At 46.2% G+C, this 26812-nt stretch overlaps 1 long non-coding RNA gene across 3 annotated transcripts in view; it reads right to left on the reverse strand.

The window, feature by feature from the left end:
• Positions 1-943: 943 nt before the first annotated feature.
• LOC142491992 (uncharacterized) overlaps positions 944-26812 on the reverse strand; it is a 54700-nt gene continuing 28831 nt past the window's right edge. The window contains exons 3-4 of one of the 3 annotated variants that reach the window (XR_012800641.1): positions 17530-17630; positions 944-1010 (exon numbers count right to left, since the gene is read on the reverse strand). This is a non-coding gene — a long non-coding RNA (uncharacterized LOC142491992). Of the gene's footprint in view, positions 1011-15013; positions 15425-15865; positions 17631-26812 lie in introns of those variants that run through there. The other 2 variants (XR_012800640.1, XR_012800639.1) reach the window with 2 other exon arrangements.

Below are 26812 nucleotides of genomic sequence, written 5' to 3' on the forward strand. Positions count from 1 at the left end.
TGTATTTTAAATCAATGTATAAGAAGCTGTGGCTTTTTTTAACTAATTGGTACAATCACAATGTAACAGAATGTGATTAGTTCAAAGAGGCTATATAACATATAAGCAACCTCTTTACGTGACACCCTGACGAAGCCCGTAAGTGCGAAATGCGTAGCGGTCTCGTGAGGTTGCTGCATTCATTCTCATTGGTGGAGCCACAGACTGATGGACAGAGGATCAAAGTTTTCCATCCAACTGATGACGCTTGTGGTTCGGACACACTACATATTGCCCATCGACTGTTCATTCAGATCGCCCGGTCTGCACTCCCCACATATTTTAAGCACTTATGTAAGTTTTGCTATGTCATTAATGTTTTACTGTTTTATTATGTTGTCCTTTATAGGACTTTTTTAACACATACAAAACATATTTTTTTCAAACTGTTCCTCAGTGCGCTTTCTGCTTTTTAGTCTTTGAGGATAAACAATGTTATGTTTTTTGACAGAACTTTTTCAAACTTTTGACCAACTACAAGAAAAACATGGTAGAAGAGATGTGATGCATCCAAAATCAGAGAGAATTCCTCCACAACATATGTTAATAATCAGGATGACAATGGGAAGTCCTTGAATGATGATTGCGTATACATAGGAAGGGTTAAGTGTCTAGTGGGGTCCACTTGACCTCCACAGCTTAAACACTGTATACACCCAACCAAATAATCAATATTACAATGCAAAGGCACGGGTATGCATATATATATATGATAGGGCACTGTGGCCCTTTACCTTAGTGCTTGAAAGGACATCCAGACATCCAGGGCGTGCAGCCCATCCAGGCAGGTAAACAGCAGAATAAAGGATGATAATGGATCGCACAGCCACTGAGTTGTTTAGATACAACCAAACTATGAACTTCATTATTTCCAAATTCAAACTAATGAATGACAAACAACTTACCTCTTTTGAAAGATTGTGTACCAGGCAGGGTCATCAGAAAGGGCTGATCTCGGTTTCATATACCATCTTGAATTCCGTGTGAAAGCAAGAAAAGCATAATTATATAGTGTTATGGGAAAAGGATATTGAGTCAGAAATCTCATGAGGATTGGACAGATATCTTGGAGGCTGCTGTTAGTGCATCCATCTGCACAATTATCAAAGAAAATAGCAACACAATTCTAATGACATGGTATTTAACCCTGGTTAGGTTAGCATGTATATATGAAGGGGCCAGTGCTCATTGCTGGTGAGATTGCAGTCACATAAGCACTTTGTTTCATATTTTATGGACGAAATTAGAGAACAGATCCAACAAGTTGTTGGGATTGATATAGTAGCTGATCCTTTGCTTATGGTCCTTGGCAAGTCAATTTCAGATATTTCCTATAAGACCACCGCCTAACAGTATAGGTGCAGTGAGAGCCATACCGGAGCGACTGTGGCATCAATCGTCCTACTCATCCACCACTTAACAGTAGCCTGTTTCACCATAATGCTACAGTAGAAACAGACCACTCCACCTCCATTTCAATTTTTTACAGACAAAGTGAGACATGTTTTGGAAATGAAAAACTAACAGCAATCTTAAATAACTCCATGTCTAAATTTATAAAAATGTGGTTCCCATGGATAACAGCCTTTCCTGATGACTTTCCCTCTAGGCAGGACTTATCTGACCAGTAGCTTCAAAAGAGTTAGCTCCTACTGTATGTCTGCAGGAGAACATATTATTGCTTGACACATAACCGTGTAATTATAGTTAAGATGATTATGTTTTGGAATTAGCGATACCTTTCATTTTTAAGTTCTGTACCCCCAACCATATAATTGTGTATAAAAATAAAGCACCTTTTGGAAACTAAAAGAAATGAGAATACATCCAGATGCTCTTGACTATCATGATTGTTGTTTGTTTTAATTCTCAAAATAAAGAGAAATGGAAATAAGACCATTTTTTACATTGAAGCTGAGCCCCTTCTTACCTCCGGTGCGGGGGGTTGGGGAGAGGCTGCAGGGTGGATCAGAGTCGATGGAGCTCCACGATGGACCGAGAGTGTGGGGGCGGCCATCTTGGTTGCCGCACATGCTCAGAACAAAGAGATGCACATGAGCAGTGTAAGTGTGGCGGCCATCTTGTTTATCGCACATGCGCAGTACACACTGGTCATGCATGCGCAGTGTATGTCGCTGTGGCCATTGCAGGGAGATCCGTATAGCATAATGCGGGATTACAAGTCCCAGGATCCTCTAGGAGGCAGGGATAGAGTTTTGGTGCAAAATGGGGTCGCGAGTCAGTCCAGAGAAAGGGAGCAACAGAGCAGGTAGTGTCCAAGGAGCATTGCTTCCCTGGACTAGGCATAGTCCTGCCGCTTAGGCCCCAGCTAGGCCCTGAGCCACCACCAGCTGAGTGTGTAGGGAAGGCCCCAGATAAGGACGCTTCTCCATTATTACCTAGAGGTGTTATTGTATCAGTAACTGGAGGGACACGCAGTGCCCTCATAGGTGGAGGCGCTGCAGTAAAGTAGAAAGAGCTCACCCCAGGCTCCAAGTAACAGAGGCTTAGGCTTCCTGTGAGCAACAGGTACAGCAGCATGCATGCATATTCGCCCGCGTGGTTTCCCTTAGGCATAGGGAAAGGGCGCAGACACATCCTCTAACGACATTTGTTTAGTACTGGAGCAGTTCCTTGGCCTACAGGCTGCAAAGGTCCTATCCCACCGAACAGACTCAGAAAAGATATGGTGTGCAGTGCAAGTTACAGGCGGGTATGACTTAACGGTATGACTTAACGGAAGAAGGAGGTCCACCCACCGGGTGCCCTATAATCTATCCAGAAATACCCGTGAAGGTGGAGCCCACTAGTTTCGCCACTGACATGCAGGAAATTCCGATGGTTATGTCTTCACCTTCCCCAGGAAGTCCTTTCAGGAATGAAGCCAGTGCCACGTCCGATCACAGCCGCTGATCTGGTCAATGCAGTCACAGTTTCCGCCGTTCGGATGACGTTCAGATGCTCCCAGAAGCCATACAGCAGTTGGCTGGGAACAAGAGTGTTATCTTAAGCACAACAATAGCGTAAGTTAAAAGCTTTTTCAGGGGTAAGCCCACGCCAGTCAGAGAAGAGACATTTGAAGCCTGGAACGACTACACCTTGCAAGTACTGGAAGAATGCTCTCGCAGCGGATAATGGAGTGCCTAAAACCCACCCCGCCTCCACGATGGTGAGAATGCACCGAGACCAGAATACAGATGTTACGGCACAGAGGTTAGTGGCCTTATTGACGTGGATCTACGGCCTAGAAGAGGACGAAAGTGAACTCTGGTCTAAGTTCTACCGTCTTAGACAGAAAGAAGGGGAAGAACTGTCCGATTTATTCAATTGATACAGTTAGTTTTGTGGGATCTACGTTCCCACTATATAATTCCAGCCCCTGAAGTGGATAAATATCACAATTTTTTTTTTTTAAGGGTATCTACACCCACCCATCATATAGTCATCATGATCCGGTACTTCTTGCTACAAGGAAGTCCTCTTACACTTGAAGGGCTATTGTGCCTGGTGAAAGGGCATGGAGCCTATGCATGGTTACACGCCCCCAACAAACCTAAAGACTCCCACAAGGGAGAGACCAAAGGGGCATTGGCCCAGAAGCCTAATGAGAGGGAAAGTTTAGAGGATAACTTTCCTCCAGTGGTGCCTGTCTCCATTTCCAGGGTGCCCTAGAAACTGGTCACTACGCCTAGTGTCGGAGCTACCCGAGGTACCCACTGCGAAGACTACCCCATCACTACCTGTGATTCAAATGTGGTTGGATATACCGCAGCTCAACACCAACAAAACCCACCCCATGGAAGTGGAAGCCTTGATATGTCCCGAGCCCCAGGAACATCCAAGCTCCCCCTTCATATCGGGGAACAACGTGGATGTGGTGCAGGCCCTGATCCGGGCCTATCTGCAAGAAGCCGGCGGATTACCCCTATCCTCTCTACGGATTCACCCAGGATTCAAAGAGGATTGTTATAGAATCTCTGCCCAAGAAGGATTTGGACAATTCTTTAATCTTGAGAAGTGGTTGACAGAGATTCCACCAGGGGGAGTGAAGCACATGGCCATGCTACCTAACTACCTGGGTCGCGACGAAGCCGATTGGTACTTCTCGCTAGAGACAACGCCCGAAGAGGCAAATAGAGGGTTCAAGGTGTTACCAGAAATGAAAGAATGTAAGTCTGCCCTTCCACGGCGATTCAAGGTAGCCACACAGAATAACTTGCCCCACCCCATACGGTTTGACGTCGGTCAAGTACTGGGTCATATATATACCCGGTTACTCCAGTAGAATCCCTGGCTCATGTGAACGCTGCTACCGTACAAGAAACCCCTACTGGATAGCAGTTCGACTTCGGGGATTCAACCTTGCCTGCGGGGTGGAGGAAATGGTTAAGCGATAAGCTGGTGGAACGCCAAGAGGTGTTTTCCACCAGTGAAATGGATGTGGGCTGCAACAAGAGTTCTCAACACACGATCTGGTTGGATGACGCCACACCATTCCAGAAGCGTTCCAGACGCATTGCTCCCTGAGATGTGGAGGACGTGAGAAGAGCGGGTATCGTAATGGAGTCCCGTAGCCCCTATGCCTCTCCTATTGTAGTAGTGCAGAAAAATAACGGGTCCGTTTGCCTATGCATGGATTACCGCACCCTGAACCACCGCACGGTCCGAGACCAAAATATCTTGCCGCGGATCGAAGAGATCCTCAGCGCTTCATCAGGGAGTCAGTGGTTCAGCGTGTTGGATCTGAGGTCTGGATACTACAAGGTACCTATGAGCCCTGAAGACCGGGAGAAGACAGCGTTTGTCTACCTCCTCAGGTTTTACCAGTTCACCCGGATGCCCCAAGGCATTTGAGGTGCACATGCGACCTTTCAGAGGCTAATGGAAAAGACCATTGGTGATATGAACCCCCGGGAATGCCTAGTCTATCTGGACGATTTCATTGTGTTTGGCAAAACATTATAAGAGCCTGAAGAATGCCTAGAAGAATGGATAGACTGGGAAAAGAAGGCCTGAAGTTGTCCCTGGACAAATGTCGCTTTTGCTGCACCTTGGTCACCTATGTGGGCCACATAGTGTCCGTGGAAGTAGTGGCTACCGACTCGCTAAAGTTTGAAGCCATAGTGAACTGGCCCAGACCAGATAACGTGATAGAGCTGCGATTCTTCCTGGGGTTTTGCGGATACTACCTCAGATTTGTAGAGGGGTACTCCAGCAAGGCCAATGTCCTTAACAACCTGTTGAAAATCTACCCAAAGGAACCTTGGGAAAAAGGCCGCAACTCCACGAACACAGTTTGGGGATAAATGGACTTCCGCTTGCGAGAAGGCCTTCACAGGATTGAAGAAGAGACTCACGGAAGCCCCTGTCTTGGCCTATGCTGATCCAGAGCAGCCATACATCCAGCTTTAATGGGCTGAGAACCGTGTTACATGAAAAATACCCTTCTGGTCTCCACCCAGTAGCGTATGTGAGTCGTAGCTTGACGCAAAGTGAACAAAACTATGCAGTTCACAAACTGGAATTTCTAGCACTCGAGTGGGCGGTGGTCGATAAACGACATAATTACCTTTACGGGGTCTCTTTTGAGGTACGGACCGACAACAATCCGTTGACCTACATCCTGACCTACGCCAAGCTGGATGCCACCGGTCGTAGGTGGTTGGTAGCCCTATCTAATGATCAGTTTACCCTAAAATACAAGCCAGGTACATTGATCATCGGAGCCGATGCTCTATTCAGACAGCCTGGACTGAGTACAACGCCAGACGATGGCCAGTGGGAACAGATTCTTGGCCCTAGGATTCGGCCCATGTGCTCTACTGTGGCTATTGTGTGCTCTACTGTGGCTATCATGGAGAACAAAGTAGCCTTCTCCGAACTCAGAGTAGCCGACTCACTGGAATGTCAGTCAAAAGCACTTCCTGCAGCATACTGCCATCCAGAAGGCATGGCCATCACGCAAGATACCATAATGACATGGAAAGAGATAGTGATGCACCAGATGCGAGACCCGGTAGCTAGAGCCATACGCCGGGCCATCCAAGCAAACAACCCCTCCGTAGTGAAGCATTCTCCTACCGACACGGTCACTGTTATTATGAGGGAATTGGATCAGTTCCACAGTTCCTCTACCGAAGTGTCACCTATCATGACCATCCCAATAGGAGACAACTCTTCCTGCCCAGAAGCTTGCAGTACCCCATCCTACGATCTCTGCACGATAATCACGGACACCTGGGAGTGGACAAAACATTCGTCCTAGTAAGAGACAGGTTCTTCTGGCCAAAGATGTGGGAATCAGTGGAGCGCCATTGTCGGAAGTGCCTGCAGTGCATACATTGGAAAACACTACCTATACGCACAGCCCCAATGAGCCACTTAAAGAGCTCCAGACCCATGGACCTAGTCTGTATGGACTGCCTCTGCATCGAGGCAGACTCAAAGGGTATCGGGAACGTCCTAGTAGTGACGGATCACTACACCCAATATGCCCAAGCGTTTCCCACCAAGGACCAGAAAGCGCTCACAGTAGCCAAAGTACTGTGGGAGAAGTACTTCATCACCATTATGGGTTTGCTTAACCGGATACACTCCGATCAAGGGAGAGACTTCGAGAGCAAGTTAATAAAGGAGCTTCCAAACTTGCTCAATATCGAGAAGTCTCGCACAACTTCCTACCACCCTGAAGGAGACGCCCTGCCGGAATGGTTCAACCGAAACCTACTAGATATGCTAGGCACTCTGAAGGGCTCCAAAAAGGCCAGCTGGAGCAAGCATGTCAAGCCGCTAGTGCATGCCTACAATTGCACCAGGCATGAATCCACCGGGTACACACCCTATTTTTTGATGTTCGATAGAGAGGCGCAGCTACCTGTGGATATTCATCTACGAGTATCTACCGATGGGTTACCGAATATGACGCACTATAAATATGTGCAACGACTCCAAGAAAACCTCCGTCGAGTGTAATCAGATGGCGGAAAAGGCCACTACCAAGCTGAATGAGAACAACAAGTGGAGGTATGACCACAAGGTCTGCCATCGGAACTTCGACCCGGAGATGCAGTTCTCCTGAGAAATTTAGGAATACCGGGAAAGCATAAGTTAGTGGACTGCTGGCGAGAAGCTCCCTTCGAGGTAGAGTCCCAGATGCCAGGCCTCACTGTATACCGTATCCGAGATGCAGATGGAAGGGTAAGGGTCGGGCATCGAAACCACTTGCTACCTATCCCTCAAGTTAGAGGGAGTGAACCTGAATCAACTTCAGTAGTGTCGGCAAGTGAAGTGGAGGAGACCAGTGAAATCCCGGATGAAGTGACGGAAAATACCCCGGATCCTCTGTAAGGAACCTCTGCCGCCCCAAAAGGAGACTGGTGGGCACCACCAGAAGAAGCAGTGGGTAATGGGCCTGCTCCCCATGTACCCTCCCCAGTAGCTTCAACAAGCCGGCCGCTCAACCAAAGGAGTCCGAGCTTTTTACCAACTAGAGACTATGTAGCTCCAGATTCACACTCTATGAGAGGGCAGGGTCTCAAGCCGATGGTAGCCTCTCCAACCAAGAAGACGTCGAGGTAGAGACCCACAGGGGTCAAAGAGTGAGATGCCCTCCGAGACTGGTGTATAATTCATTAGGGGCACCTCACTATGAGTCTCTGCAGCTGTCTCGGAGCCGGTTTGCCTCCATAATAACTGTGTTCACTATTGTTTAGATGCTTATTATACAGTTACAGTAAGTTGTATATGTATGATTTGCATTTGTATTATATAAAACTCTGTACATATGTTTTTCCCAAGCAGGGACGTTGGATTCTCCACCAGAGGGAGGATGTAGCCGAGCCCCTGTCTTACCTCCAGTGCGGGGGGGGGGGGAAAGCTTCAGGGTGGATTGGAGCCGCCGGAGCTCCGCGATGAACCAGGAGTGAGGGACTGGCAATCTTGGTCACGCATGCACAGTGTATGTTGCGGCAGCTATTACAGGAAGCTCCGCATAGCATACTGCGGGACTACAAGTCCCAGGATCCTCTAGGAGCCAGGGATACAGTTTTGGTGCAAAAAGGGACAGCGAATCAGTCCAGAGAGAGGGAGCAACGGAGCAGGTAGTGTCCAGGGAGCAGTGCTTCCCTGGACTAGGTCTAGTCTTGCCCCATAGACCCCAGCTAGGTCCTGAGTCACCACCAGCTGGGTGCAGGGAAGGCTCCAGATAGGGACACTTCACCATTATCACCTAGATGTGTTATTGTATCGGTGACCGGAGAGCCATGCGGTGGTTCCCTGTAGTCTGGGACCAGGCCATAAGCCACAGAGACACTAGGTGAGACACTCCAGCTGGAGCTCACCTCACACAGTGGATCAGGACACATAAGGAGAGAGGGGATTGTTGGAGGCCCCACGTCGTGGAACCTGACTGATCCCATTGTTTCATCAAACTGCACCTGGGTACAGCAGTGCTCAGGCAGGTATAAAGTGCACCAGCAGTTAACAGGGGTAGCACTACCTAACACTTGGGTGGGACTTACATTGAGAAGGACACCAGGGTTATTGGTGCCAAGGCATCCTCAGTACTTTGGGGGACTCACCAAGTGTTGGGACATTGGGTTTACACTGTGGGTACAGGAGTACTATTGTTGCATGTGTTTAGTATAGGTTAGTGTGTGTGTACAGTAAAGATCTGTTATATACCTGTGTGTGTATTATTCATTACTGTATTGGTTCCTGTGAGGGGTTATCCTGCCAACTTTGGGATCCCTCATAGGTGGAGGTGCTGCACTAAAGTAGAAAGCTCATCCCAGGCTCTCAGTGGTGGAGGCTTAGGCCTCCTGTGAGCATCAGGTACAGCAGCACGTGTAGTCGCCCGCGTGGTTTCCCTTAGGCATAGGAAAAGGGGGCTACAACATAAACAAATGATATTTGATATTATATAAAGGGAGTCATTAGTTCACATGTTTATACACACAGGTTGCCACCTGATGGAAATGTGTGTCTTTGTATGCTGAGCAGCTTCAAATTGCCCCTCACATACTCTCGCCTGACATATTTTGATGGATTTATAAAACTTATACAACTTTGAACAGAGATAGTGGGTAAAATTACAGTGAAATTAAATTAAATGCTCCACATCACAGCATGGCACAAGTTTTACTGGAAGAAATGCAACACTTTCCTTAACTTTTATAATTGCTTGTTAAGAAGGAATTGACATAGAAATTGAATGATGGCAGATAAGCCCATCTGGTCTTTCCATTTTTCTGAGCTGCAGTAAGCTGTAGATCACATTTATTTTTTTAACATTTAGAACACCCTCTTGTCTATCTCATGTATGTTTGAATCCCTTTAATGTGTTAATCTCCAGCATCTTTGCTGGGAGTCTGTTCAATGTATTCAGTGCCCTTTTCGTGACGCAGCACAACCTCTAATTTTACGTCACCCTTCCAGTATCTTCAGTTATTACCCCATAGTTCTGATAAATACATTCATCCTGTACCTCATTGATACCCTACATGTACTTGACAATTTCAGCGGCCCCCCCCAGCCATAGGTGGGGGGGCTTCATGACCGGGGGGGTCTGGCCTTCCCCTCGCTGGCCCGCCCCCACACCTACCTCCCCAGCACAGGGGAGGAGTTCCCGGAAGGCTTACTTAAGGCCAGGCTGGCGGGCAGCACGTCCTCTTTTGCTGCCCGCCAGACGATTTGGACGTCCATCTCCTCCCCTGCAGGTAAAATTAAATTAAGGTAAGGCCCCGAAAGGGGGGGTCAATCCTGGGCACTCCCCCCTCCTGTATAACCGCGATTTTTGAATCGGCGGTGAGGGGGGAGGCGGGATGCAGGGAGGAGAGGGACCCCGTAGTGTAGCGGCCCGTCCCCATCCTCCATCTGCGGCGCGCAGCATGGAGCTGGGGGGGTCGGACTTAAGCCTGTACTGCGGCGGCTGCAGGCGGGGAGGGGTGGTCTCGGGGGATAGGGGGGGTCTGGCGTTTTTTTCCCCGCTTCTCCTGGCGGTGGGGGCTACCTGCTCCCGCAGCGTTGTGCGGGCAGATACCTCCTCCATCCTACCCTCCGATCTCTGCAGTGGATGCCCGGCGGGGAGGGGCAGAAGGGCGCGGTTGCGGGGAAGGGGGGTCTGGCCGAGGCATGCGGCCCACACGGAAATTCGCCGCGTGTGGCCCATGCGGGCGGTGGAAAGGGGTGTCGGACGGCTGCTTTTGGCCCGCTCGGAGGCTGGGGCGCAGTCCCACGTGGTGCGGGCAGCAGCGGGCACCACGTGATGCGGACCTTCCTTCTCTCCCCCCCTTTTCGTTTAGGGGTCTCGGGGCAGAGGGGTTGTGGTGGACCGGCCAGCCATGCGGCTGGAGATGCGGCTGCTCCCGCGGCCCCCCCTCCCACACTTGTGGGGTCGTTAAAATGTATGCGTGAGGAGGGGTGTACAGGGGGGACCAGCCGGGATAAATCTATAATAAATAAATAACGTGGTGTGGTATGGGTATATATATGTGTGTGTGGTATGGGTATATATATATATATATATGTGGTGTGGTATGGTTATATATATATGTGGTGTGGTATGGGTATATATGTATATATGTGTGTGGTATGGGTGTATATATATGTATATATATGCGTAGGTATATATGTGGAGATACGTATAGGTATTTATGGGTGTTATGTGCAGGTATGTGGGTGTGTATATATATGTGGATAGGGGTATGTATAAATATGTATATACGTATGTGTATTTATACGTAGGTGGATATATATGTATGTATATACATTTTGTTAGGATGCGCAAACAGACATAGGTGTTTGTGGGTTTACACGCGTATATATGTATATATATGTGTAGGTATGTGTATATAGGCATGTATACGTAGGTGGATATATATGCATGTATAGGCTAGTGCAGCCGCTCTTAGTGGTTGCGGCCCTAGGCCGGGGGTGGGCGGCCAAGGTGGGCGCTTCACGGTCTGCCCCCGCAGTTAAAGTTTCGGCGCGGGGGGACACGCTTATGCGCTCGGGATGATTTATGCGCAGGTATGTGTGTGTGGGTATATATATATGCATACGGGTACGTATATATATATATGTGTACATGGGTGCATGTAAATCTGTGCATACGTATGTGTATGTAGGCATGTATGTGTATGCGTATGTGTATGGGCACACGTAGATGCGCGCGTGTGTATGGGCACACGTAGATGCGCGCGTGTGTATGGGCACACATAGATGTCAATAGAGCTCTTTATCTAGTGACATTATAAACTATATAAATATACTGTAGTATTTATTAGATGATAAATACTTGTTAATGGGAATCACAATGTTTAGCATTTATGCTTGGTTACTTTTATCTGAATTCCCCAATTAATTCATGTGGAAGGGGTGCAGGTGCGTATGGGTGCACATGGATGCGTGAGTGGGTTTTGGCGCACGTGGATGCGTATGGGCACACGTGGATGCGCGTGTGTATGCCCGCGAGTGTATGGTCGCACATGGATGCGCATGTGCGTGTATGCGCGCGTGTGTATAGGGGCACACTCAAATGCGTAAATGCGCGCGGGTGTATATAGGCACACGGAAATGCGCGTGGGTGTATAAGGGCACACGTAAATGCGCGCGTGTGTATAAGGGCACACGTAAATGCGCGCGTGTGTATAAGGGCACACGTAAATGCGCGCGTGTGTATAAGGGCACACGTAAATTCGCGCGTGTGTATAAGGGCACACGTAAATGCGCGCGTGTGTATAAGGGCACACGTAACTGCGCGCGTGTGCATAAGGGCACACGTAAATGCGCGCGTGTGCATAGGGGCACACGTAAATGCGCGCGTGTGCATAAGGGCACACGTAAATGCGCGCGTGTGCATAGGGGCACACGTAAATGCGCGCGTGTGCATAGGGGCACACGTAAATGCGCGCGTGTGTATAGGGGCACACGTAAATGCGCGCGTGTGCATAGGGGCACACGTAAATGCGCGCGTGTGTATAAGGGCACTTGTAAATGCGCGCGTGTGTATAAGGGCACACGTAAATGCGCGCGTGTGTATAAGGGCACACGTAACTGCGCGCGTGTGTATAAGGGCACACGTAACTGCGCGCGTGTGTATAAGGGCACACGTAAATGCGCGCGTGTGTATATGGGCACACGTAAATGCGCGCGTGTGTATATGGGCACACGGAAATGCGCGCGTGTGTATATGGGCACACGTAAATGCGCGCGTGTGTATATGGGCACACGGAAATGCGCGCGTGTGTATATGGGCACACGGAAATGCGCGCGTGTGTATATGGGCACACGGAAATGCGCACGTGTGTATATGGGCACACGGAAATGCGCGCGTGGGTATATATGGGCACACGGAAATGCGCGCGTGTGTGTATATATGGGCACACGGAAATGCGCGCATGTGTATATGGCCACACGTAGATGCGCGTGTGGGTACGGGCGCGCATGGGTATGGGCACGCTTAGATGCGCGCGCGTGGGTATGGGCGCGCTTAGACGCGTGCGCGTGTAGAGGTGTCACTGTAAGGAGATCGTCTGCCGAATCGGCAGGGTTGAGACGACCAGGACGGCCACCCGCATTCGCGAAGGACTGGTAAGGAACCTGCGGCGGTAAAGAAGGGGCAGTTGCACATCAGGATGAGCGCGTTTAGGAATTGGGTTGGCGGCAGAAATCCCAGGTGTCGCGGTAAGGCGGGCAACACTAGGGCCTGCGCTGGCTCTATACTAGCGGCGTATAGCGCCGCAGGGAAGGCAATGTTGCACAGCAACATTGGTAGGCATGCTGAAAGCTTTGGAGCCTCAGGCGTTAGTCTCCTTCGGCGCAGGGACGACGACAGGAGCATGGGAGGCAGGCGCAGCGTTAGTTGCGGCAGCATGGGGGGCATATCGGTGGGGGACGACGGTGGCACCAGATCCTGTTCCAGCAGCCTCAAGCCTGATCCTGGTGTCTCTTAACCACGGCCGGGGTCACTGGCGCTGTGGATCCCATCTCAGTACACAAAGCCATCAGCCTGACCCCGGTGTCTTTCAATTCTTCAGCCACAGCCAGGGTCACCGGCACCGTGGATCCCATCCCAGTACCTACAGCCATCAGCCGGACCCCAGTGTCTTTCAATTCTTCAGCCACGGCCGGGGTCACTGGCACCGTGGATCCCATCCCAGTACCAACAGCCATCAGCCTGACCCCGGTGTCTTTCAATTCTTCAGCCACGGCCGGGGTCACGGGCATGGTAGCTGACCCACCCGGCAGCATCACGCAGTGCACAGATGGTGAACAGCCCCGGCGGGCGGTTGATGGGGACACGCCGTGGAATGTATGGCATATGGCGTATCTGGTAATGGTAAGGAGTCGCGTTTAGGGCGGCATCGAGGAGATAGGGCAAGGTGTCAAGGCTTGCAGGGTGCGACACAGAGCGAGCAAGGGAAGAGGCGTGGCCCAGTCCACTGCCAGGGTCGATTCCCCAGGGGTCGCTGAGGGCGGGTAAGAAGCCTGCAGCAGTAAAAAAGGCGAAATCCCAGATAGCGCTTGGCAAAGGCGGCCTGCGGCTCCAGAGGTGGTGTAGGTCCGGGACCGTGTGAGGGATAGTGCAGCGGAGAAAGCGATTCTCAGGGCATCTTTAAAAAGCATGGCAAATTGAGTTTGCGGGACAGCTTTGAGAGGGTCTGGCAGGGTTGGCGGTACGGGCCTAGTTTAAGGGGGGTTAAATAGGCCCGTCGGTGGCGGCTCTTGGGGGGTAGGTGCTTGTTCTTGCCAGACTGGGAGCTGGGCCGTTTGAGCCCGGGGGGAGTACGAGTGGGCAAGGTCAGTTATCCAAGACCTCGAGAGCCTGCTCGCGTAGGGGACACGAGGTCAGCGGTTCGAGGGCCGGCTGACCGTCCCCTCCCCCTCCTGACAAAGGAGCACACTCTGGCAGGGAGTGCATTTACCCCATTAGGTTTTCTGTATAAATAAATAGCCGCGGCCATTTTACCTCCAGCCCCCGTTTCCTGTCTTTATTTGTACGTTGCATGTGGGTACAAGGCGGGGGAGAGGGGAATCGCCTGGAACCTCCCTGGTCAAGCGCCCCCCCCCCAGCCATAGGCGGGGGGGCTTCATGACCGGGGGGGTCTGGCCTTCCCCTCGCTGGCCCGCCCCCACTCCTCCCTCCCCAGCACAGGGGAGGAGTTCTCGGAAGGCTTACTTAAGGCCAGGCTGGCGGGCAGCACGTCCTCTTTTGCTGCCCGCCAGACGATTTCCCACCCACCCATCCCCTTAGGTAGTGATTGCAATCATGTAATGAACGGCAGCAGAAGGTTGAGCAGGGCAGGGTATTCCCAGGAATGTGGACATATGCATTGTATGCCGTGTTAATGGTTCTTTGTTCTGTTACAGCATGAACTGCTGATACTGTGCTGAGTGAAAGGACGAAGTTCCGAGCAGGAGGGGTCATTGTCCAGTTTTGCCTTTGTCGCGGCAGCTCTTGGGGGGGAGGTGCTTGTTCTTGCCAGACTGGGAGCTGGGCCGTTTGAGCCCGGGGGGAGTACGAGTGGGCAAGATCAGTTATCCATGACCTCGAGAGCCCGCTATAAATAAATAGCCGCGGCCATTTTACCTCCAGCCCCCGTTTCCTGTCTTTATTTGTACGTTGCATGTGGGTACAAGGCGGGGGGGAGAGGGGAACCGCCTGGAACCTCCCTGGTCATGTAATACCCACCCTCTCCCTATCTTGAATGTTCTTCATTGTTGTGTGACTATGATGTTGGTTATATGTTTCTCTTTAGTCAAATTTGAAAAAAATAGTTTTTACTTTAATATAATAGTAAATAAAGATATGTACATCATTTTTGTTGAAGTTTGCGAATCAGGCATAATTAGTAATTTCCTCTACCCCTCACCCCCCCCCCATTTTTTTTTAATTAGCCAAGCATTAAAAGTCAATGTTTAAGTCACGTGATCCTTCATACAATGCCAATTTCAGTCAATTATGGATTAAGTCTGATACAATTCATGATATTTGAGGCAATTTCACTAAAATGCAAAATGTAGGAAAAATTACAAAAAAAATTGCAGAGCAAATTTAAAGACTTTCTAATCTCTAATAGTGATCATATAAAAATTATCCATGATGACTTCCCCCTGAAATACTAACAAATCTAATCTATTAAAGAAATTGAAGAAAATCACAAGAAATTACATTTAAATTGATCCCTAAATGACCCACTGCTGTACATTTGCTGTTACTACTTTTATACCATGATTTATAACAAGACTGCAGAGGGTGCCGGGGTCATGGCAAAAAGTCAAGGCCAAACAGCCCATTCTGAACTGCTATCCCTTATTAAAAACGTAGCTCGGTCACAGAATTTTGTATGACGTCTTCAAGTCTTGAGTTTAAGTCAAACATGACCTAAATAGGCATTAAAAAAAAAAAGAATACTTTTAACACTCACTCACGTTAATTTAGAAGAGACCAAATCCACTTTTGGTCAGTTCTGAAAAAACAAGTAGTTACTGTATGCAGAGCTTTTTTTTTTAAATTTCTGTCCCTGTCAATACAACAGTAAAACTGTACAACAGATGGTACTGAAACTGCACTCTCAGAGATGGAGAGCCTCCAAGAGTCATGCTGGAAGGTTACTTTTCTTTTATGCAAATTTCACACAGTGGGGGGCTATTCATTAAATGGTGATAATACTGATCAGATCACTATTCAACAGTAACATTTCTTTGACTTGGATCGATCGTATCGCAGTTTAATGATTAAACACCCACTTACTTTTTTAAAGTAAAATTAGTAACTTGTGTTTATTGTTTGGATGCTAATATTAAAATGAGGTTTATGTATCAAGGCAAGTGTTTGATTTGATTAATGTTAATGCTTTGTTAGCTTTTGTTTGTGATTGTATGAAATGTAAATACATTGTTTGTAATGTTTATTTATCTAGAGAGGTTTCAGCAACAAGACAGATTGTTGATGTGAAGAAAAAGTGAACTCACAACAGAGGCAAAATATTTAGATGTCCAACCTACAGTATAACACAATATCTCCTACAATATGTTGTTGCTAACTCCTTTTGTTAACACTCTCCAAATCCCAATCTCACACAAGTGGAGCAAAATATGTGCAGAGTAATGTAATACTTAATGAGAGTCAGCATGAAGATATCTCAGACAACACTGAATTTAATAGCAAGACCAATATGTTTTGTTTTGACACACATCACATAATGTAAACTTCAGCACACAACACTTCAACACACTTTTGTATATTATTTACTAATGTATGTATATAGTACACAATGTATTTTTCAAAACATTCACATGACGAGTTATAATCTGTGTTTGAGTGTAAACTGTGTACTTTTAGCAATTTTCACACAATAAAGAAAATCACAACCATGTTTCAAATAAAAAGGAAGCAGTGCAGGTTTTAATATCAGTTAAATGCAATAACCTCCTCCTCGCTTATTTAGTTTGGTCCTATTGGAGCTTAAGGCTTTGTTTTTTAAGTATCCTTTTGCTCTGTTTTTCACCCTGGGTAAAGATGGCCATGTGAGAACTTCATTTGTAGAATATAATCCAGATGGTTATTACCAGAGAAATCTGGTGGAAATTCAATTACTCAAATTGATGGACATTGAAATTGAACGAATACACCATGGTCATCATGGGCTCCCTCATACAAGCCCTTTCTCACCGTAGCAACTTGAGGAGGGATAGATTTCTCTCAGAATGTCTACGGTCCACTGTAGTCCGTCCTTGTCCCAGAGTGGCCCTGAGCTGGGAATTGGTGTGAATTGTTGTCTGCCTATGTATTCATCGTTAACACTACATTTCAATACATTGTATCAGTACACCTAATACATGCATTATACAGAGCCATTAACACTCTGCCAGCCCCTCTACCTGTGTATTTGGCATCTAGTAATATGTTTGAGTAATAGTACTAGGCCATTACCACTCCATATGCCCTCTGCCTGTTTGTTGATAGCAAAAAAAAAAATCACATTTCAATAAACTAGGCAGAGCCATTAACACCCTATCAGTTGTGGAGTCATAGCAACCGCAATTTCAGAAAACATTTCTATTTTACTGTAGTTCAGAGCAGTGGACTACAGTGAGATGCTGCTTAAGGTTAAAGCAAAAAATCAAACTGTGGCAAATAAAACCAGGTACAACTGCTTGATTCCTTGGCAAGTAAAGTTCGACACAGCTTGGGGCAGAGCAGTGGGGCATGGTGAGATGCGGATTAAGAAAAAAAAGTGGGAGCTCAATATTCAACATACTACCATCCCATTATTTTGTTTAGTAGCAGTACATCATTGAAAGTGCATTCAGAACACTTCAAAATAAAAATGAAAAGGCCTTAAAATACAGTGCTTCATTTATATCACTATTGCCATCCCATTTCTGTCTATAACTACTGGTACAGTAGCACATTCTTTAGATGGTTTATGTACAGTAGTTGTTGCATGTTTCAACACTCTGACATTCAACCCAGTCTTTATTTACCATCTTCACTAATTCCTCTTTGTTAGTTGGATGCATGAACCTGTGGAGATTGTGCTTTAAAGCATACCAGGCCAATTTGACGGGGTTCAAATCCGGGAAATCTATAAGTATACAGACAAATAAAGTTATTGTCATTTTTTACATAAAAACACATTGACATATGATGTTCAGTATCATATAGTGATATATTTAACAGTAATACATTAAGCCACCCTCACATCAGCTCATCCCACCTTGGACACAGCTCACCCAACCTCAGATTCAGCATACCCCACATAAGGACCAGGTCACCCCACCTTGGACACAGTGCATCCCTCTTCAGACCCAGCTCAACCCACCTTGGACTGGGCTCACCTCACCTCAGACCCAGTGTACCCCACTTCAGACCCAGCACACCACACTTCAGACCCAGCTCCTCCCAACTAGGACCAAGCTCTAGTCTACGTGTTACTAGTGCCTTTTTCAGGGATTGCATTGCATTGTCAAGTGGTTTTATGTTTGACATTTGTGATAATGGCACGCCTTGCAAACCTGTGGCTAGACCTGCCACTGATCATCCACAGGTATTACAGCATGACTATAAATTACACTCACTGGAGAAATAAAAATGGACCTCTTGTTAGAGAGCATAGACTATATTGAGGTGCATGGAAAGTCTCTATTCTTACATCCAATTGATGTAGTAATCTAAAGCATCTCTTCCTAGATCAATGCCTTAGAATGATCTTCCAAACCAAAATGACTGTCAATGCCAGTCTAACCCCTGAGAAGCAAAGACAATTCCAAAACTCAAATCCATGCTTAGTAAACCTTCATATATTGACAGTCTGCAATAAAAATAGCCAACAATCTCCTAGTTCCATTCAAAACTGATCTTAATTTCCCTTTGTTTCAATCATTTACATTCAGCTTCCAGTATCTTATCAATCCCTGGCCCCCTATTGGACCCATTTAGACGTCAGATACTTTATCCTAAATGCGCATTTACAGTATATTGATTCAGAGGAATGCAAACAAAAAATCCTAGTGAAATATCATCCAATGATATCTCATAAGGGGAAAATAAATTCCTTCCTCACTCGAAAAAGTGGCAATCAGATTATTCCCTGGATCAACATCCTTCCCATATTTACTTATTTGGTATATCCCTGTCTACTTTTGCTTTCTTTTTTTGTTTGAAATGTTTTTTTGAGTTTTTGAGTGTTACAAAAGAGCGACAAAAAGAAGAGAGATTCCATATACATGATAAGAAGGCAATGAGCACATGACACAAGGCTAGATACTTTGTCATTGACCAAGTTGTACTGAGATATAGAAATAATAGTTGAAATGGTCCAAGATTGAAGTTACAATGTATCATTTTTCAGAGTATACTTAAAAAACAAATGTTAAGAAGAATAAAGAGTAACAGGAGGTGTGTGGGGGGGGGGGGGGGGGAGGTAGGTAGGGAGGGGAACCACCATCCACCAGCTCCACTACTTTTCCTTTCTAAAAAGATGTCCAACCTTTTTTTTTTTTACCAAATCTATTGTATCTGCCATTACAGTCTCCATGGGTAACGAATTCAACATTTTAACATTTTAACTGCCCTTATAGTTATCATATACCCTCTTAGATGCCTCTTTTTTATGTAAATAAATCTAATTTAGCTAGCCTCTGCTCATAAGTTAGATTGTCCATCCCTTTTATAAATTTGGTGGCTCTTCTCTGCACTAGTTCCATAATATCTTTTCTAAGGATTGGTGCCCAAAATTGTACTCCATATTCAAGGTGTGGTCTTACTAATGCTTTGTAAAGGGGCATCATTATGTTTACTTCCCTTCCATCCAGTGCACATTTAATGCAAGAAAAGATCTTGTTTGCCTTTGCAGCTACTGCATGACTTTGGCCTCAAATACTGTAGGGTGTAATTGGAATGCTGCATGGTTGTTCTCCCCGTTCCAGCACAGTTAAAGGACTAGAGTTGTTTGTCCAACCAATCTAGTTGCAAACCCATTCTGTTGACTAGAATATTGAATAATGTAGCATAGATAACTGAACCATTTTTAATCTTTATTATTTACAATATTTCACTTTCTTTGTATCAGTACACACATTGGCATTATTTAGCAAGTGCTGAAGTACTATACTGTATGTATTTCCACAAAAAGGATGTTTCTAAAAACACATTTACACATGCTAAAAAAAAGGGAAAGATTCTACAAATATTCAGCACTTTCAGCTCTGTCTGAAACAATTGAGAGAGTTTAGAGGTATTTCCTACACGTGTGTGTGTGTGTGTGTGTGTGTGTGTGTGTGTGTGTGTGTGTGTGTGTGTGTGTGTGTGTGTGTGTGTGTGTGTGTGTGTGTGATGGCACAAATCAAATTCACTCATCAAATTCATTTTTAGGAAAAGGTTAGAATGCTAGCATTTTACTTTTCAATTACACTCTGTGAACTTTCTATATTACTTTTGCAAATACAAATGTGCAATGCAGAAGATAAGATAGTGCACCAAACTGTAGCTATGGAAAGAGTTGAAGTGTGCATGGGTTTCATAATTAGTGCTTAAAAACATTTGGAGAGCTGACAGGAAAAAAGAAGACATTTATGCTATGCAAAAAAACATAGGGGATGCAGTTAAAGCTAATAAATCAAATCTTAACTAACAAATCAGTGTACTTTAGCAGCAAACCCTAAATAAGAACAATAATTTGGACCACATTAAGAGTGCATAAATTATTTGAAGAACAAAAATCTGATCCATACCGTGTGAAGAATTTAGATCATATTGACAATTGTAAAAATGTACTTGTTGCGTACATCCATTGTTGATTTTTTTCTCCAAACCTAAAACTTACATAAATTATTTAGAAACCATATTTTATTCCTCAGAGTACCATTAGCTTTCATCCTATGGAGTTCAATATACTCAAAATGTATTGAAAATTAACTTATATAATCTTGATAAGATAAATGGTTACATCAGATGTCACAAAATACAAATTATAACCTTAGACACATGCAAATGAAGCTAACAAGAATACTTCAAATGTACAAAGGTCAGGAATCAAGGCATTGCCTCAGGATGTTTGTAGTGTAGATATTTACTTATGTACTGTACATGTTAATGGTTACTCTATTAATGCCTACAATGTTTATGATCATGCATATGTTACGTGTTCTTAGAAGGTAAGTCCCATATTTTGTGATATGTAGCAAAGGATCACAGATTTCTGAGCAGCTAAATTAGCATGCAGTTTGCTCACTATCTTAATATATAAAATCGAAAGGTTAGTGCTAGCTGCGGTGAATCTGATTGGTCCTAAGCCTCTGGCCAACCAGATTGGTGGGTCTGACGTCACCCAACTGCCACTCTCTTCCCCCTCGGCCACACACACACACACACACACACACACACACACACACACACACACACACACACACACACACACACACACACACACACACACACACACACACACACACTCTCTCTGTCCTCTCCCCCTCCCATCACACTCACCTCCCTCCCCAGTGCTCACTCACCTCCCTCCCTGGCACTCACTCACCTCCCTCCCCAGCGCTCACTCACCTCCCTCCCCGGCACTCACTCACCTCCCTCCCTGGCACTCACTCACCTCCCTCCCCGGCGCTCACTCACCTCTCTCCCTGGCGCTCACTCACCCCCCTCCCCGGCGCTCACTCACCTCCCTCCCCGGGGCTCACTCACCTCCCTGGTGCTCACTCACCTCCCTCCCCGGCGCTCACTCACTTCCCTCCCCTGCGGGGGGACAGGCAGTGGGCAGGCACTCCTGCAGCTGCCTCGCGGCACCGAGTGCCTAAGATGGCGGCGCCCGGAAGGACCCCCTTCCTCCTGCAGCTGCCTCGCGGCAGCGCCGCTGCGAGGTGGGAGGGAGGGGGGAAACGGAGAGGTGTGTGTGGGGGGGGGGGACACTGTGTGTGTGTGTATGGGAGAGTGTGAGTGTGTGTGTCACTGTGTGTGTGTGTGTGTGACACTGTGTGTGTGTGTGTGTGTGTCACTGTGTGTGTGTGTGTGTGTGTGGGGGGGGGGGGACACTGTGTGTGTCAGACACTGTAGGGTGGGGACTGGAGCTGCGCATGGGGGGGGAGGAGCGGAGAGAGAGGGGGGAGCAGAGAAACATACAGGGGGAGTGGAGAGGAGGGACCTGGAAATTTTAAGCAACCACCCCCCCATCTACTGTCAACTGTCCCCCCCTCCTGTCCACTTTCCCCCCCCCCTCCTGTCCACTGCCCCCCCACACCTCCTGTCCACTGTCCCCCCACCCTCCTGTCCACTGTCCCCCCCTCCTGTCCACTGCCCCCCCCTCCTGTCCACTGTCCCCTCCCCCCTCCTGTCCACTGCCCCCCCCTCCTGTCCACTGCCCCCCCGCCCCTCCTGTCCACTGTCCCCCCCCCCCTCCTCCTAGCGGGAAATTTAACTCATGGGCAACGCCGGGTCTCTCAGCTAGTTTAGCATAAAAATGCGTTCACTGGGAATTTTCATTAGGTTCATTCTGCTGCATTATAGGCGTAACATGCAAAACCAGTGAAAACACATTCAGATAAATGTTACCTCTCAAATCCTAAATGTGCAGTTGTCAAAAAGCTGCAACTTTACTATATTCATCAGTCGGGATAGATGATACTGTACTGCTTCTGCACAAAAAAAAGTCTACATACAGGTGCGCCGACGAGTATTCTAAAACTTGCCTTAAACTTGCCTTGGAAAATCTGGGGCTATCACCAACAAGACCCAGGTACATGCTGGGTAGATGCTGCAACATTTCAGTGACATTTCTGCAGAGACTAATGGCCCATCGGATTAACACAGCAGGGGTCTCTGGCAGTCCCATTCAGTTTGAATGGGACTGCCAGGGACCCCCGCTGTTAATCCGATGGGCCATTAGTCTGTTTGCAGAAATGTCACTGAAATGTTGCAGCATGTACCCAGCACGTACCCAGCATGTACCTGGGTCTTGTTGGTGATTGCCCCAGATTTGTTTTAGAATACTCGTTGACATTACAGTACTGTATTCAGCATCTATTGTAACTTAGTTGTGGATGCTGCTGTACAGTACAGTATATAGAACCAATAGCTTGAGCAAAGTGCAAGCCATAATGCTATACATGAAAGTATGCAGAGTGACTGAGGGAGCTATTGCACCTTTGAAGGAACGGAAAGTAATGATAAAGGTAGACTGCAAACGTAAGTGACTATCTTGGCCAGGCAAATTCAAACACTAATGCTGATACAGTGTTTACTGAACAGTTTTCTGCCATAACACAACTTCTGGCATTGGAAGACACTGTACGGTCCATTCACTTGAATGGCCTGTAAGGCATCTCGCAGCACTGGAAGATGTCTTACCAAAGAAGTCTGCTTAGTAAATATGGGGCAAAATATTACCAGTGACAAAGTTTTCAATTGGGCAGAAATTACAATCACCGATTTATTTAGGCATTATGTGCTCTTCATCTGTGATTTTGTTGCAGTAGTCATCTACTTCCACTATGTACTGTACATAGACCTGAGCCCTGATCCATGCGGGATTCCTGGCCAGCAGAATACAAAAAAAGAGAGATTGAAAATAAAAACCCAACCAGGATATAGACCCACAATAAAAAGAAAATAAGATTCGATTTCAATTATTTTACAAATATAATATTTGTCCTACTTAAAATGTTTATTTTTTACTTTACACTTTCATTTCCCTTGATATGTTAGTGCTGTAACACATATTATAATTACAATTAACTTTGTAAATCAAAAATGTAATTGCCTAATTATAATATATATTAATTTAAGTTGTGATGCATAATCTTTTCCATACGTACATATTGCAGCACCAAGCAACAAAATTTAATTTTTGGAATATTTGAGTTTATAATTTTGAAAACTGAAGTTTAGATGTCATTATGAAAGTCGAGACTTATCCATAATCACACAGTTTACAAATATTGTATTTTTTACATTGTAGATTTTACATTCACAGTAACATTATATTCCATTCGCCGAAAGACAATACTATACCTGTTAAACCTGTGACATGTAAGTTTGTCTGATCATTGCTAATAACAGAACATTCAAAGTGTCTTATGGGAATAGCATTGTTTAGTAAATTGATAGAAAAGGGTGGTGTGGAATAAGCGCTAAGAATAAATTAATTGGTAGTGAAACCTATTTAGGAATATTAACCCCTAATGTGGGCTAGGCTGCCTGGCACAAAGCTGATTGATACAAATCAGAATAAACAATATAAACAAAAAAAGAAAGACCGGCGTGCCAAGGACGGATTCCCCTGAGGAAGTGACGCGCAAGCGCACGAAACGCATAGGGTCAAAGTTCAAAGCTATACTCGACGGGACTGACGTGAGCAGCGCGACAGGCTTGTATCGCACCACCAAGCAGGAAGAGGCTTCTACCTCAAGGTCCGCCCCCCAGTGTCAGAGCATCCGTCCTAGGCACGCGGGACAGCACGGGAGTGCATCTACAAACACTCCAGTGTATCGGAGGACAAGCTGACACCTCCGTGCGGCCGAATACTTGAGCCTGTATACGTCATCCATCTTGTGAGTAGGGTCCTGGTTTTAACCCACCGGACCAGCGATCTCACTGTCACCCACACTTTAGCAATTTTATTGTTTTTTATTGCATTAAATTAGCTTTTTTTTTATATTTCTGCCTTGCCATCTTCTGTCTTATCTGTCAGTGTTTCTTGTGTTTTGTCTGTCTTGTTAGACATTGATAAAGAGCTAGCGCTCGAAACGCGTTGGTGGGGGGCTCTGTACCCCATAATGCTGTTATATTTTTTCTTGTAGAATCCATTAAACTATTTTTTTTATGGGAACTACAGTAGCTCTCATTGGAATTCTTTATGTACTTTTTGATCCTGTGCTGTTGGTGCCTGCTTTTTCCTATCTGCATGCTGTCTGTCTTGTTAGTCATTCGTCAGTATCTATTGTATGTAGTGTCAGGTTTATGTGATTTTGCCAGCATTATTGCACTATGATTTTTTTCTGTGTTTGATCCACATATCACGGAACGCACGGCCGTATCATCACGCAACCACTTGGAAGCACAGGATTAGAAGAGTTCTGGACACTCCTCACAATATTTGGACTTTAAAGATTCACATATATGGACTTGTAAGGCGCCGTTTTTTTGTTTTTTTGTTTATATTGTTTAGTAAATACTTTATAGCCCAATGGGCTTCACCATTTCTACTTTTAAGGGATAATTCAATATACTGTATTATGAAGTGGCTGATCACACTGCTTTTAGCCATGAATCACAATTCACTTGAATAAGGGTTTTCAACACCCGAGGTGCAAACTACTGCTGCAGAGTGTATTGAATTACCCCCTTAGTGTGAGTTAAACTTTGAACCTTTAAACTACTTTGCAGTCCCATCCAAAACCAAAGCATTTAAACAAAGAAAATTACTTGACACATTTTAGAAATATCCTACATACCAAGCTACTGTATACCCGAACTCAATAATCTGATTAAATTATCTCTGCTTGTTTTCGTAGAGAAATAATTACAATTGTATAACTTAATTCCTGTAAAAATAATGGCTGTGCACAATACATATTTTCATTTAAACCGTTTTTCTCAAGTGTCTAATAATCTATTGAAATTAGATTTTTTTGGGGGGGTGCAGCTGAAATATAATTCAAACATAATTAATTTGAATTTAAATTACAAGCAGTTGTACAATACAATTATCACTCACAACTGAAAAAGTCCCTTTCGGTCCAATATTAGACTTGAAACACAGTAATAAGCAAATAAGGAATTACCAATTAAAGAGCACTTTTGTGCCAAAAAGAAAAATGGGATGTTTTAAAAGCAGACACTTGTCTTATAAAAACGATTGTGTCTGGGAAAGATATAGCACTACCTAATTTTCTCAAAGTAGCAATTGCTCTCTTATGCAGCTGCATCTCCAAATAACTTTAACATGCTCAACATTTTTTTTAAATACATTTCGTATACCCAGTTTGGTTGCTTGAATAATCTTGTCAACATCACACTTACTAACAATAACAAGAACATTAATGTGGTATGTAGCCCTGCTTCCTATCGCTTGCAGGCCGCTACTATGTGCTGTATCACCTGTAGGCTCACAGGGCCTAAGTCTCTGCCACGGAGAGCCTGGGGTACTCGTGCAATAAATTATAATGGGTGCAGCGCCTCCACCTGCGACAGCTCCCGCTAGTGGGGGAGTGGATCTTCGCAGGACGTATATACAGTAATTACCACCACACAGCCTAATACCGTAACCAACTGCCTTTACTTGCATATAAACCTCATTGACATACATACATAGCAACCCTCCTTCCGGAGACACTCTATACCGCGTCAAGGTGGACGCAACACTCCCCGACCCCTCCACCGGGTGATCCCACCCCGTGTCCTATCCCCAAGGGATAAGTCCTCCTGCTCACCAGTGAGCCAAATATGTGTGTATGCGTTTGTGTATGGGTGACTGCGCAGCCACTGTGTCCCGAATGAATGGATGGTACTGTTGGTGCACTTGTTGAAATACCTGCCGGGTACTCCGGTACCCGGAACTGCTACACTCTTCGCAAAGGATCCACACGAGGCAGAAGTCGTTCTCCCGCCTACGCAGCGGTCCAGGGCGATCCCATCCGGACACTCGTGATGGACTAGTGGGGTCTGAGCCCAGATCTCCCGCCACTAGGATAGTCCTGCTCCAATCGAATGGCACTATGGGGAGCCGGAACCTCACTATGGAAATCCCTAGCTCTGCTTGTCTCTACAGTGACTCAGGGCCTAACTGGGCCTGGGGCACACGGCCTGCGCAGGGGCGGTTAGCCTCCCTGGCACCAAAGCTCCGTCTCCTCTCCTCTCCAACCAGCTCTGCCTCCACGTGCACGCAAACACCTCCCTTACTCTCCTCCACCCATTGGCTCAATCCTGTCACAAGGTACCCCTTGGGCTGCTGGGACAAGGGTTTGCTACCTCCCACCAATTAGCACTCTCCTCCTTCGCGGGCTTTGCAACTACGTCTGTGCAGGCGAAACCTCCCGCTCTAACAGGGTGAATCAGGGGTCACGCTACATCCTCCCCCCTGTGGATTCCAACGACCCCGCTTGGACAACGATAACCGTACAACCATTTATATAATGAAAAACAGCTAATACATTGGTCTCTACATCAACTTGTACATTTCACTGAATATGATAATAACGGATTGAACCCGGTTGCGAGCCCACTGCTGAGCCTCATAATGGGGTGCCCCAAACTGATCATAGG

This window comes from Ascaphus truei, chromosome 4, assembly GCF_040206685.1.
Source record: "Ascaphus truei isolate aAscTru1 chromosome 4, aAscTru1.hap1, whole genome shotgun sequence".
NCBI classification, from domain to species: domain Eukaryota; kingdom Metazoa; phylum Chordata; class Amphibia; order Anura; family Ascaphidae; genus Ascaphus; species Ascaphus truei.